This window comes from Oryctolagus cuniculus, chromosome 2, assembly GCF_051225735.1.
Source record: "Oryctolagus cuniculus isolate XC-2025 breed Fujian yellow rabbit chromosome 2, ASM5122573v1, whole genome shotgun sequence".
Lineage (NCBI taxonomy): Eukaryota > Metazoa > Chordata > Mammalia > Lagomorpha > Leporidae > Oryctolagus > Oryctolagus cuniculus.
The window spans coordinates 50468282-50483334 of record NC_142868.1 but is presented as its reverse complement, the minus strand read 5'-3'; positions in this window follow the sequence as shown (position 1 = coordinate 50483334).

The following is a 15053-nucleotide window of genomic DNA, read 5'->3' as shown; positions in this document are numbered from 1 at the left end:
AGGGCCTTTGTCTCTGCTGCCTTCAGGCTTTCAGGATCCTGAGTGACTTATTCCCTTGAATTGGTGGAGAATGTTGTTTGGCAAGTGAGTTTTCTGACACAGTGCATGTCTGTTAATGTCTTTATCTTAGTTCTTGTTTTGTCTGGGTATTGAACTCTAGGTAAAATTTGCTTTTCTTGCAGAAGTTTAAAGGACTTGATTCACTGTCAGCATTGCCATGAGAAGCCCATTGTCATGCAAAGCCTTAGTCCTTCATTTGATTCATATTCTGTCCTAGAAAATGTTTTCATTCTTCTTTTTATACTGAGGTTTCTGGAGTTTCATTATTATATGCCATCATGTGAATATTTCAACAATATTTAACATATTGGCCATGTGGTGGGCCTTCCAATCTGGAAATTCATGACATGTACTTTTGGGAAATATTTTGTGTTACTAATATATTAATTAATTATCTCTCTGGGAATCAGATCTTTGGCTATTGAACATTCTGGTGTGATTCTACAAATTCATGATTTTTTAGTTTGTTTTTAAAATCTCTTTATGTTTTGTTTTACTTTGTAAAATATTTTATCTCCTAGCTGCCTTATATTGAGTGTTTTGTGTTCTCGTATTATTAATTTCCAAGAATTTCTCTTGTTCTTGGAATGTTCCTTTTTAAAAATAGTATCATGTTCTGTTTCAAGAGCTCAATATCTTTTCTTATCTTTATGAGCACATCAATGATAATTTTTCTTCTCCTTGAATGATTTATTTTTTCAAAGCCTTTTTTCTTTGTTTGTTTTGGTTTCTGTCCTTGATTTTCTGCATCTTCCTCAAGTGATCCATATCAATATTTAATATTTGAGAGTGAAATTCTGAAGGGTGACTTCCTTGCAAGGCTGGTCAGCCAGCAGGTTTCCTGAACTAAGCCATTTCTCTACGCTGGTTAGTTTACCCAGAAAAGCGTCTGTAGCCTTCTTGGAGGTTATGGCCTGCTGTCTTCTTTCTAGAGTCAATCCCAGGACAGAGTTGTGAGTCTCACTGTTCACTATGTGAACTTTCCCATAATGCCCTCAGCTGGGCCTGGTGTCCCTGTAAGCCACATTTCCCAGGCTGTCTGGCAAACATCCAATCTCCTGTATGGGGGAGGGAGAATTATATCTTCCTATTTTCTCCATTTTTGTAGATACTGGTTTTAAAAGCAATGTTTCAATCTTGTTTTTAAGAGAAATCTGAAAGGAATCAAAAGTTTTTCTTTGTTTCCATCTCCTATATGTAACTTATGGTCAGTTGTACCTGTCTCAGAAATAGCTCAAGGTCATGGTTAGAAGTCTCAAACCTCCATAGCAGGGCAGGCACAGTGAGTGAATGTGACCAGAGGCACTAATAGCTGAAGCTCTCCATCTGTGCAGAGTGTACCCTCCGATGTGGTGGTTTCTCACCCTTATGTTCACCTCCAAGGGCCCTTACGAGGGTTGCCAAAGGAGCACCACATTAGGGTTCCACTTGGATTCCAGAACAAACAAAATCTGAGGTCGATTAGCCACGCCCAACTTTGCTCTTTAATCCCTGTCTCACCCATCATCTATGGTGCAACCTCTTCCCTCCTTTCTTCCCATTTCCTATTCTTCTCACCACTAGACTTTCTTACATCATTCTTACTTCTGCCTCTTACTCACTGTCCCTGTTACAAATAGCACTGTATTGTGAATAATGTTTTATTTATCTTTAGACTCTTTACAGAATTGTGTCTGACACTTATCTTAAATGTAACTTGCCTTTTTTTTTTAACTCAAGAAGTCCTTTTGCAGTATTTACATAATTATTTTAAAAGCATTTTTTGAAATTTGGAATTCTTTTAGTTATTTTTGCATGGTCTGTGATAAAGAAATGCTTTCAAGTAAAATATTTTGTTTTTGTCAGCATACTATTCAAGTTCATATTATAAATTTCATTAAAGTACAACCTTTATAATTGATTCTCAAATTAAGTAAGTTCTAAATGTGTACACCCAGGAAAGAGTATTTATTAATAATACATTCACATATTTAAACATTTTACCATATTGCTTTTCAAAATTTTTCATTAAAAATAAGGCATACTCTTTAATTTAAAGTAATGTAAACCATAATGATAAGTAAAATCTATTAACAAGCAATTAGAGAAATGGCAAACTAAAACTCACATATTTTAGAAACTAAGTTGAAATTTTGGTCAGTGTTATCCTACCCAAGAAGACTTGCTGGCCTGTTATTTGTGATTACTTTGTTTTCTGTTGCAACTGAAACCTAGCCCTTCTCCTAATGACAGTCTCCTCATAGATCTCGACAGACAGTTGTCCCCTCATCTCACAGCGCTTGAGTATGCCATAAACAACCGTCCCCTTCTCTTTGCCAGCCTCACCGCTGTTACTGAGTCCATCATCACCCGGATCACATTTCCGTCTTTAACAGGATTTGTGCTGTGAAGCAAGAATTGTTTTCCAGACTATGGAGGAGCATGTGGCATCCCATACATTGTTCGATTTTAGCCTGGACCAGCTCTGCCTCATTTCTGAAGTTATAAAGCCCCCAAAGCATTCTTTAGTCACAATTCTTTGCAGTCAGTACTCCCTCTTGCCCCCAGCAGTTCCCAGGTTTGGCACTCACTCTAATCTCCAGTCTCTCATTTCCTGCCTTTGCCCTGTGTATAAATCTCATTTGTTCCCCATGTAGCCTAGACTTCCACTGTATTATTAACTACCACTTTCTTTATTACTCACTATGTTTTATTAATAATCACAAAAATAACATTTATTAAGTATGTATCGGGTAGGATTAACTTAAGAATAGTTGATCAAGGGACAGAGTTTGAGCTGATCTGTGTGAGGAATGCTGAGAAATAATTGCTTCAACCTCATTTGAAATTTTTATTGTCACTTTTTTTCTAGACATCAGAATAAATATTTTTAAAAATGTGTCATTGAGAAAAGATCCTGAATTCTACATTCTTTCTTCCATCATTGTAAGCGGCCATTTACTATGTAGTTGCATATGGTAAGTGCCAGATAAAGGATTGATTGAATTTATTTTAGCTTCCTTTCACACCCTTCCATTTGCTTGTATTTCTGTTGCCTGGGAACTATCAAAGTTTTCATTCTGTGAAAAACAAAGGTGAGAGAAAAAGTGAAAACAAAAATACTCAGGATTTCCCCTCTATTGTCACAAAGCAAAAAACAGAACAAAACATACTGTGATATTATATATTAGGAGAAAGATTAATTCAAAAAGTGAGAAAATAGTTTCCCCTAATGTGCTTGACTTTGGCTAAGCCATGGTACATCATGACCAAACTGGATGTGGCCAGGGCTGGCCTAAGGGAAGCTCGCCTTCCAGTGTTGGCTGGCTTTCACTACATAAACATTCTTTTAGAAAGAACAATGTGCCATGACATTTGGTGAGCAGCCCTCCACTGGTCTTTCACTGGGTTTTTCTCTTGATCTTCTCTATTTATCCAGCACATATCTTGGCTAGAATATTCCTGAAATGGATATAGCTTGTCTTTTCTTTGAGTGTGACATGATAGAAGGTAGCTGTTAGCTTCCCTGGAGTTGCTGAAGGAGTTCTGGTTTGCTCAGAATCTCTGATTGGTGTCTTCTTTGAGTCTATCTGAAGGTTGGCATGACTGTCTTATGTTTGAGGTAGAATAAATCACAACCAATTATTTTTTTCATTAGTGTGTCCTGAAACATTGAGATTTTGCCATATTGGCATAAAGTTGAGCACAAGGATATACTGATGATTATGGCTGGGGGAGAAGGTGACATGCACATCTCAGTTTTATTTTGAAGTCAGGTAGATTCTTGAGAAAATGACATTGTCTTCTGAAAAAATTGAATCATCGTGCTTCTCTATTTTTTACTTTCCAAATTTCAAACCTTTCTTTATAATTTCACTTTAAAATCAGACATGAAAAGGACAGGTACATGTCTGGTCTCCATTCTTTGCTGCATGGGCATCTGTCCCAGTCTAGAAGCCAGGTGAGCTTCATAGCTAAGTGAATTTCAAATGGGAAGGCAACTTCTATACCACCAGGGGAACAGTGGAATTGAAACCAGATTAAATTCACCCTGATTGGAAATGGAAAAATTCAAGGATGCTCTCTCCATAAACTCATTCATTTCTACATGATTTATAACTTGATTTTATACCTGCATTTGAATTAAAATGCTGGTTTCAAATAAGGCTTTTATTCCTTCTTGTTTCTTTATAGTTATTTTCCTTCCATGCATTCTCTCCTCAAATACATACTACACGAATTCTAAGTGCCAGGTATTGTTTAGATTTGCAGATTCAACAGGAAATAACAGGTACAGCACTTGAATCCATAGAGTTGGAGTGGGGAAGACCTTTCTGCAATAGAGTCCTGGTAGCAACAATGAGTGTGAAATAAGGCAAAGCAGTATGAGGGGGGAAGAAACAGGTTGCAGTTTAGCTAGGAGATCAGAGATAGCTTTTCAGAGGAGGAATCTTTCTGTGGAGAGTTGAATGCTGCAAGGAAGTAAGACAAGAAACTATGTAGGAAAGAATATTGCACAAATTAAATTGTAAAAGTCGTGTGTGTGTGTGTGTGTGTGTGCATGCGTACACACATGCACATGTCTACTAAAGTAAGTGATAAACAAGTGCATATCTAGATTTATTTTCGTCTCTCTAAAAAGTATATTTTGCTGAATTTATGCTTGTTTGAATGTCTTGTGAGCTAGATGGCCATGGCACATAGACTTTATTGGATTACATTTCAGATGTTCAGGAATAATATGAAGCAGTAAGCAGGGACTAAATAACTTCAACAATCAAGAAACAGGAGAACATTACTTACTGGGCAAGTGCTGGTGTTGTTTAGATCACTATGGCCCTCTTGGAAATAGACTGTGTTTTATACAGTAGTGTGAAGCTAGTAAGGTAGGCCTAGGAGCTCTTCAATGGGCCCTATATTTGCACAGTTGGCAGTCTGTATTGTTTCTAAGAGAAACAATCAGTAGTAGAAGCAGGGAGTTGTAGCCATTTTTGGAGGAATCTAGACCAGTTTGACTGGAAAAGAGCCTTTGAAGAAAGGAAGAGTGAGAGAAAGTATTAGGAATGTAGGTTAAACTAGAGGCCCTTAAACACAGTGATTCAAGCAAGGCTTTATAGATGAGTCAGCCTTAGTTACCTCACCTCTAAAATGGGGATAATAATACATATCTCATAAGGTGAGAATGAGATGACATTATGCATATAAAATGTTTAGCATTACATTGCACTCATATTAAGTACTTAATAAATAACGGCTTCTACAATAATGAAAGCAGTGTTTAAGGATGATTAATTTGGCAATAGTGTGTAGGATTATTTGGTGGAGGGAAATAGTGGAGTTGGGAGTCCAGTTACAAGGCCATTTTAACAGTCCAGGCATAAGGATGGTGATGATGAGGCTGGGAAAGAACAGACCCAAAAGAAATTATATGAGGGAAGAACTGGGAGAATGTGAAGGGTACTTGGAATATGTCATAAAGGAGATGGTGAAATGAAGGACAGTTTGGGTTTGGACTGGAGTGATGGAAACTGATGGATATGTCAAAGTAAGGAAGCGGTATTAGCTAAGATTATTAAATGCCTAATAATTAATAATTAATTCCTTCCCCTCTGCCTTCCTTCCTTTTATCAGCTAAAAAGTGGGCTGAGGCCTGTGCCAGGCCCTGTGTCCTGATACTAGATGTGTAAAGTTAAATAAATGAGACCTATGTTCTCAAAAAGTTTACTCCAGAATAAGTTAGAAAAAAGGCTGAATACAAATGTGAGAGATAGGTACAGTGAAAGAAATCAGGGATTGGGAGAGAATCAAAGAATGAACCAACAAGGTAAGGATTTGTTTTTCTTGTTACAGATCAGAAAATGTTAGGTAAGGAGATATAGGCACATTGATTTATTTATTTTAACCTATGTATAATATGAGTGTATTTTGCCTCAAGTCTGCTCTTAAGAGGAGAAGGATCAGGATCTGATGGTAGAAAATTGATTTTGCTTTTAAAAAATATTGCATTGACTATTTGAAATAATTCATCTCATAATCATGATGTATTATAGAAATTGTAGTTTTCTTTCTAGATTAAATGGTCACAGCTCATTTATTATTCTCTGATGATTAGCAATCAGAATGTTCTCAACATTGTTCTAGATGTGTAGTAGTAAAGCCTTCTAGAATTGGTTAAGAATGCTAATTCTCAGGCCATATCCTCAGACATTCTGAACAGGAACCAGCAATCTGTGTTTCCACAAACAGTTTAAGTTATTCTGAAGCTGGCTGAAGTTTAATTAATTAATTAATTTGAAAAGCAAAGGAAGAAGGGGGGGAGAGAAAGAGAGAGAGTGAGAGAGAGAGATCTTTTATCCATTAATGGTTGCAACAGTCATGGCTGGGCCAGGCTGAAACCAGGAGCCTGAATCTCTATCCAGGTCTCCCATGCGGGTGACAGAGGCCAAAGCTCTCAGGCTATCCCCATTGCCTTTCTAAGTGCATTATCAGGAAGTTGGATTAGAAGTGGAACAGCCAGGACTCAAACTGACACTCTGTATAGGACTCCAGCATAATCAAGCAGTAGCTTAATCAGCAATGCCTCAACACTGGCCTCCTCAGGCTGAAGTTTAAAAGCAACTTGTTTAAGTTCCCAGAAAAAATATTACTTTTCACAGATAATCATAAATATCTGTTGAAGCAAATTAGTAACATTGGAGGCTTATCTCCAACCTACCACATAACAGAAACAGATTTTCAGTGTAAAATTTTTTTTAAAGTTCTTGAAAAAAGCCCAAGAAGCACAGATTTCTTGTCCTTTTCCTTCCTTCCTCCCATCTTGCCTTCTTTCCTTCCTTCTTTCCAAAGGCAGAGTTATAGAGAAAGATGGGGGAGAGAGAGAGAGATCTTTCATCTGCTGGTTCATCCTCCACTCTCCAAATGGTCTCAATGGCCAGGGATGGCCAGGCTGACGCCAGGAGCCAGGAACATCCAGTTCCTACACGAGTGGCAGGAATCCAGGTACTTGGGTCATCTTTTGCTGCTTTCCCAGGAATATTAGCAGTGAGTTGGATTGGAAGTGGAGCAGCCAGGACTTGAACTGGTGCCCAGCTAGGATGCTGGCATTGCAAGCAGCAGCTTTACCCACTACAATACAACACAGGCCTTTGTACTTTTCTTATCTGGCCTTATTGTCCTTTTTCATTTAACTTTAGCACTTGTCATATTAAACGTGCTATTGTGTGTTAGGTCCAAGTTAGAGCCTGTGGACAGCTGCATCCTGTGATTGTCCACAATGAAAACAAACCATGGATAACCATGGCCATCTTTTAGTGACTTCTTCGAGTTTTGTATGGAACCAGAAAAAGGGCACCCTTGTTGGTTTACCCTCATTGTCTGGCCACATTATTCTACTGGATCCTATCGATCAATGCTGTGTTGGAAGGTCCCCTCCTCAGCCTCCACCCTGTCTCTGCTCTCGGTCCTTTCTAAACTTCTTTTCCTGTCCCTGACAGCTCAATGCAATCTCTGTTTCTCACTCTCTGTCTGGGTGACTTAAACTCCTTTGACCTCTCCAGCTAGTATTTCTAGAGGAATTTCTCCCAAACTTAGCTTGCGAGTATAGGCCTTCGTCATAGCATCCAATCTCCACAAACTGTGCTCAGTAATCTCCATATGGACGTCCTACTGGTAGCTTAAGCCTAAGCTGCCCAAACTAAAATGCTCAAGGTCATCCTATTTCTCCCCACCTTTCCCGTTTTTATTCTGGGTACCATTATCTTCCTAGTCACATAGGAAATACTAGAATAATTTTTAGCATACAAGGTCAAGGTGATGGCAAGATTAAGGAAGTACAGATGACTGAGGATTCTTCCCTGGTGGTCCCCTCTCGGTTATGGCCCTGTGTGTGCTCACCCTGCCTTTGCAGTTTAGCTCTTCACTACCTCTTAACAAGAGCCAGTGCGAGAGCCACTTAACTATATTTTCCTATCTGTGAGAGACAAGGCGACTGCAAGAGATTGCCCTTAGCTTCTTCCTTCTCATTTTAAAATCCCCAAATCATTATTAAATATGTGGAGAGAATCATCTTGCTCTGCAGTTGTATAATAAGCTCTTTGTAGCAGCTTGCTCAGCGTGGGCTGAAAAGCATAAACAAATGGAGGTCATTTTGCCTTCTGGGGGGTTATTTTTAATATCCAAGATTTTTCAGTGCCTGCTCATTTCTCCTGCTTCTTGCTTCAGAAGTTCCTTACAGCTAAATCCATTGATGGCTTCCACAAAATAAAATCTTATGAAAGAATGCATAATTTATTTGTGGAGAGACCCTCAGAACTTCTATTAAAAACACAGGTACAATGTTGTAGACAGTCTCACATTTATCATTAGCTTGCTTTGCCCATCACAAAGAAAACAGCAAATTAGATTTCTGTAAGGAGTGCAGAGTGCTGATAATGTTAGGATTTATTGACAAGAAATGGGGACCTTTGAGAATGATCAAGGGAAACAAAAGAGTATTTTACATTTGTATTTTAGTCAACTGGACAACTTTTATTTAACAGATGAGGAAACCGAAACTTAGAGGTATGAATAATTCAGACAAGGTCATGTTTCTGCAAGAACTAGAGATTCTAACTTGTATCTCTAATGCCCAGAGCCAATTTTCTCTGTTACACCAGTGCTTCCTAAAATGATTCCATGGAACTTGAAGTCTTATGTGAAAGCTCATTGAGGGGCCGGTGCTGTGGCATATTGGGTAAAGCCTCCGCCTGCAGTGCCGGCATCCCATATGGGCGCCAGCTCAAGTCCTGGCTGCTTCACTTCCAATCCAGTTCTCTGCTATGGCCTGGGAAAGCAGTAGAAGGTGGCCCAAGTCCTTGGGTCCCTGCACCCACGTCAGAGACCTGGAAGAAGCTCCTGGCTCCTAGCTTTGGATCGGTGCAGTTCTGGCCATTGCAGCCCTCTGGAGACTGAACCAGCAGATGGAAGACCTCTCTCTTTTGCCTCTGATTCTCTGTGACTCTGCCTTTCAAGCAAATAAATAAATCTTAAACAGAAAAAAAAAAAAAAAAAAAAAAAGCTCATTGAAGTGGACTTTTCCTTTCCCCAGCACCTGATAACCACAGATCTCCTCTCTGTTCCTATAGTTTTTGCCTTTTCCTGATATCCTATAAATAAAATCGTGTGCTTTGTAATGTTTTGGCTTATCTATTCTTATTTGACTTAACAAAATGCATTTGAGACTTTGAGACATACTTTGTCGTGTGTATCTAGAGTATTCCACTGGGGCTGGCGTTGTGGCGTAGCAAGTTAAGCTGCAATCTATGACTCTGGCATCCCAGAATATGGGTGCCAATTTAAGACCAGGCTGCTCCACTTCTGATCCAACTCCCTGCTAAAGTGCCTGGGAAAGCAGTGGAAGATGGTCCAAGTGTTTGAACCCCTACATCCACATGGGAGGCCCAAATGAAGCTCTGGACTCATGCCTTCAGCCTTTAGCTATTGTGGTTATCTGGGGCATGAACCAGAAAGTGGAAGATCTCCCTCTTTCTCTGTAACTCTGCCTCTCGTGTGTGTGTGTGTGTGTGTGTGTGTGTGTGGAGAGAGAGAGAGAGTATGAGAGAGTATTCCATTGTATAGTTGTACTATTTACTCATTCACTGGTTGAAGGACACCTAGGTTGTTTCTTGTTCTTGGTCTTTGTGAATAAAGCTTCTATAAACAATCATACATAAATTTTAGGGACACATACACAATTTCATTGGTTTTAGATGGAATGTCCAGCCATGAGGAAAAGGTTGGAAGTAGATGCAAATTTTCTTGTATCTTTTCTCTCAGGGATTCTGTATTTCCTTATCTTATCATTCTCAACTTCAGCTGAATGCTTCTTAAAGGCATCTGGCTACCTCTCCCCCAGGTATCTATTACTGCTGAATTGGTTATCATGAAACCTCAGCATCCTAATGGATTCACAAAACATTGTGAATTTTCAGTTTGTTTAGTTCTGTTGTTGTTATAATGGTGAAATCAATGTGCTTTGAAGATATTCATATCTCCAAACTGGAATTCTATTTGTTCATTTGAAAAAAGCCAGATATAAGCAATAGTTTTTAATAGATGTAAGTGATTTAAAAATGGATTTATCTGCTTGTGAGAAATTTCTTTGAATGTAATTTGTAGACGTAAGGGATTACTGTCTTCGAACTCCAAGTTCTCATTTTTTTTCTGATATCATCTGAATGAATGCCTTAACATATTTTAGCTACATGGTTCCCTGTCTGATTCCATTCCATAATAAGATGTCATATCTAACTAATTTTGGTCTTCAATTAACTAATCTTAATCTCACATGCACTGTTTATGTGTATGTTGTACAAGGGAGAAAGAGAGAGAATAAAGAGAGAGAAAGAGAGAGAAAGAGAATGACCATAAATATATATAAGCTGGCATTTTCCTGTCTAAGCTTATGAAAAGAGTATATTTCAGGATGCTCATATAATTTAACTATACCCTACTCACTCCCTCATCTTTACTAACATCATTTTCCAGCTTCATAATTGCAATAGCCTGTCTACTGAGGCCTTGAAGAGACAGTCCTGTTTGTAAATCTCAAATTTTACCATTATCTAAATCATCCTCTACTCTAGCCTCTGAGAATTACTGGAGATAAATCACCAAAATGGTACCTCTAGAAATATTAGCTTTCAATTCTGATCTCAGAACTCAGTCTTCCCTTCAAAAGTACCCCCAAGCTGCTCCTTCTTCCACTCAACCCAAGAAACATTCAAAAAAATTAGATTTAAGATTTTTACACTACTGTCAACTGCTCAATAAGCTACTGAGCAGAGGATTAACCATGAAGAGGGGTTTCTATCTACTCCCCCCCCCCCCGCTTACCTCTCATTTTAGTTTCTTAACATCTGTCTTAACCTCTTTTTGTTTTAATAAATGGTGTGTTAAGGTTAATATTTGTCTCAAACTTCAGAAATTTCCTTCTAAAATTTAGAATTGGGGCAGGCATCTGGCATTGCTGGTTAAACCATCATTTGAAATGCTTGCATCCCATATCTGAGTGCCTAGGATCAAGTCCAGGATCTCCTACTTCCAATCCAGATTCCCGATAATGTACCGTGGAGGCAAAAGATGATGGCTCAAGTATTTGAGTCCCTGATTTCCATATGGGAGATTCAGATGTAGTTCTTGTTCTTGGCTTCAGCCTAGTCCAGCTCCTGTTGTTGTCAGCATTTGAAGAATGAGCCAGTGAATGGAAGATCTGTCTGTGTGTCACTCTGTCTTTCAAATAAATCAATATTTAAAATAAATAAAATTTAGAATCAGCTGTAAAGTTTGAAAAATTGTTGAGGTTTCATTGAAAATTATGAAATCTATAAGGAGATATGCATTAAGTATTAAATTAATAATAATTTTTTAAAAAGATTTATTTATTTATTTGAAAGGCAGAGTTACAGAGAGAGGCAAAAAGAGAGAGAGAGAGAAAGAGAGAGATGGGGAGAGAGAGAGAGAGAACTCCTATCCACTGGTTCACCCTCCAAATGGCTGCAACATCCACAACTGGGCTGGTCTGAAGCCAGAAGCTAGGAGCTTTTTCCAGGTTTCCCATGTGGGTGCAGGGGCCAAGGACTTGGGCTGTCTTCTGCTATTTTCTCAGGCCATGGCAGAGAGTTGGATCAGAAGTGGAGCACCTGGGACTCGAACTGGCGCCCGTATTGGATGCCGGCCCTGCAGGCTGAGGCTTTACCATTATGCCACAGTGCCGGCTCCTAAATATAATTATTGATGAACCATGGTAATATTGTTTTCTTGAAGGTTAGTTTTCCTAACATTAATAGAGTGATTTCAGCTTGTTTTATGTCAAACAAGCATTCTTTTTCATTCTGTGTTTTTATAATTAAAGTGAGCATTTTTAAGATTATATTCATTTTCCTGTTTGAAATTTAAATTAGATATTTTAATATATCTAATTATGAAACATATACTGAATATTTTAATTGGGATATGTAGGACATTTCTTCAAATGATATTAATATGATTATGTTTATGTTTAACATCTTACTATTTCTTCCATCTGTTCTTTGTAACATTTTCCTGTTTTCCCTTCCTTTTTATTTATTTATTTATTCATTTTTGACAGGCAGAGTTAGACAGAGAGAGAGAGAGACAGAGAGAAAGGTCTTCCTTCTGTTGGTTCACCCCCCAAAATGGCCACTACGGCCGGCGCTGCGCCTCCAAAGCCAGGAGCCAGGTGCTTCCTCCTGGTCTCCCTATGCGGGTGCATGGCCCAAGTGCACGTGGGCCATCCTCTACTGCCTTCCTGGGCCACAGCAGAGAGCTGGACTGGAAGAGGAGCAACCGGGACAGAACCGGCACTCTAACCTGGACTGGAACCTGGAGTGCCGGTGCCGCAGGTGGAAGATTAGCCTAGTGAGCTGCGGCGCCGGCCCCTTTCTTTTTATTAATACAGTGTTATACATGATTGTATTTTATTTTCATCATTGGACTTTTAATGATATATTTTATTTCATTATTTGTATACTTATTATTGAATTTACAGTAGGAATCTTTAACTTACAAGTACTATTTCACGTGTGATTTAGAACCTTCTAACATATTTCTATTTCTTTCCTTTTTTATTTTTTATTTATTTATTTTTTGACAGGCAGAGTTAGACAGTGAGAGAGACAGAGAGAGAGTTATAGACAGTGAGAGAGAGAGACAGAGAGAAAGGTCTTCCTTCTGTTGGTTCACTCCCCTAATGGCCGCCACAGCTGGCGCTGCGCGTTGATCTGAAGCCAGGAACCAAGTGCTTCCTCCCAGTCCCCCATGTGGGTGCAGGGACCCAAGCACTTGGGCCATCCTCCACTGCCTTCCCAGGCCACAGCAGAGAGCTGGACTGGAAGAGGAGCAACTGGGACAGAATCCATGGCTCCAACTGGGATTAGAACCCGGGGTGCTGGGGCTGCAGGCGAATGATTAGCCAAGTGAGCCATGGCGCCCATCTATTTCTTTCTTTTTGTCTTTAGACTTACACAAAGTTTAAATTAAGATTTATGATATGACTTGGAGTCATTTTTTTGCTAACCATTTGGATAGGCATGCTCGCATGGACACCAGGTATGCTGAAAGCCCCCAAAGTGCTTGCTTGAGAATGTGGAACATATTTCAGTGGAGAATGAATATAATGGAGCAAGGGATTATATGTGGGAAAGTCTAATGACTAAAACAGATACAAAGTACAAAATGAAATGAAGGAGATCAGCATTGTTTATGGTGGTTAGGAAAAGTTTCCTTAAAGGGATGAAGCTCAAATAGAGAGCTGTTGAAAAAAGGGTGGTATTAACTGAACACATGAGCAAGATGGTGATTCCGGGACACAGTAGAACTGGTCAAGTGAAAATGATTTTTCACCAGCAGCAAAGTGTAAGCTGCAAACAGTAGAACATAAATTTGGGGATATTGGCACAATAATTTTGTAAAATTAAGCACCGTATTTCTTCCAAGATGCTATCTCATTGTTTAATTTTACTTTTATAGCTTTGTATGGTAATGCTATTTCATCTTACTCTGTTAGCTAACTTACTTTTTTACACAGCTTTCCAAAAGCATCATTACTTTATAATGTGTCTAATAACTGTGTTGGTTAATGAATTATGGAAGTGGGGATGGCAGAGCTGGGAGGCAAAGAATTTAATAAGGGATGCAGTAATAATGAATCTAGTAGTGACTGCCACTTTAGGTCTTAAGAAAACTTTGCTTGAAAAGGAAGATCAAATATTTCCAAGTTTCATTCCCTCTTTTCTTAGTCTGTCCCCTCCACTGCATCTTAGATTTGCCTTTCTTTTAAATACATCTCTACTTTATCTCTCATGTCACAACCTGTGCTACCTCTTAAACTGTAATTACCATTTCAGTGACACACGCAGTGACCTCACTCCCTTGTGGTTGCGTGCAGTGGGGTGTGGGGGTGTCTATCACCTCTTTGATGGGATTGTCTGAGTGGCTCTTCCTTCACTTTTTCATGTTATTTCTCATGGGGTCCATTTATCAAAAGGATAACTCTCATTGATGTGTGGAGATCGTGTTTCAGTCAACAGTATGTAAACAAGCTTGCTATATGATTGCCAGTGGCATTTTAATTCACTCTTTTTCCCACATCTCAAGCAGTAAACAACCAGTGCTGTTCCCAACTCTACTTCTGTATCCATTGCTGCTATCACTGTTGGCTATTTTGCTCAGCATTATCTCTATGCTGTTTTAAGTTTTACCAAAATCCTGCATTATTTTCCTAATTCTATACAAGTATGCTGTTTGTCACACAGATTATGTAATTTGGCCAAGGTTAGTGCCTTAAAAAGTTAGGAATTAAACCCAACTGTACAGCTAAAGTTCTTTGAACCATCACAACCAGCCCACTAAGTTTACATTGGCTTACACTGGATATCTACAGTGCCTGTATCTGTAAACCTATTGTCCATATAAGAACATTTTTTGTCAATGTTTTTACTTTTATTTACTTTCCTGTTCTCTTAATTTCTTTTTTACTCCCATGACCTCTTTATGGTATAGAGCCACTGCAGTCACACCATGTCAATTTTATTCCACAGATGTTTCAGTACTATTTAACACCACATTCAATGTGAAGTCATCTTATGGTAATGAAAATTGGCAATTCAGTAGCTTAATGTACTTAGAAGTGGCGGATAACTGCAAATCTGGTGTAGGCCTTTTCTTGGAGGCTGGAGTGTGTGACAATTCATGACAGCACAGCACACTTACTGTGAAGATAACCATATTAAATATTTCTTCATCAAAAAATCTCCAATAGTGTCTACTCTCAGGTTATGCTATATTATGTTTCTTATAAAAATTACAGAAAATCTGCTGCAATTGTTGGCTTTAATTATTCTATACTTTCCTCAGTCTACTTCCTATTCCATACTTCAAATCAAATTCATTTTCTGTGACTCCGAAACTCTTGGATTTTCATTTCTCTTCATCTTGTTGGAATTTTTATCCTTCCT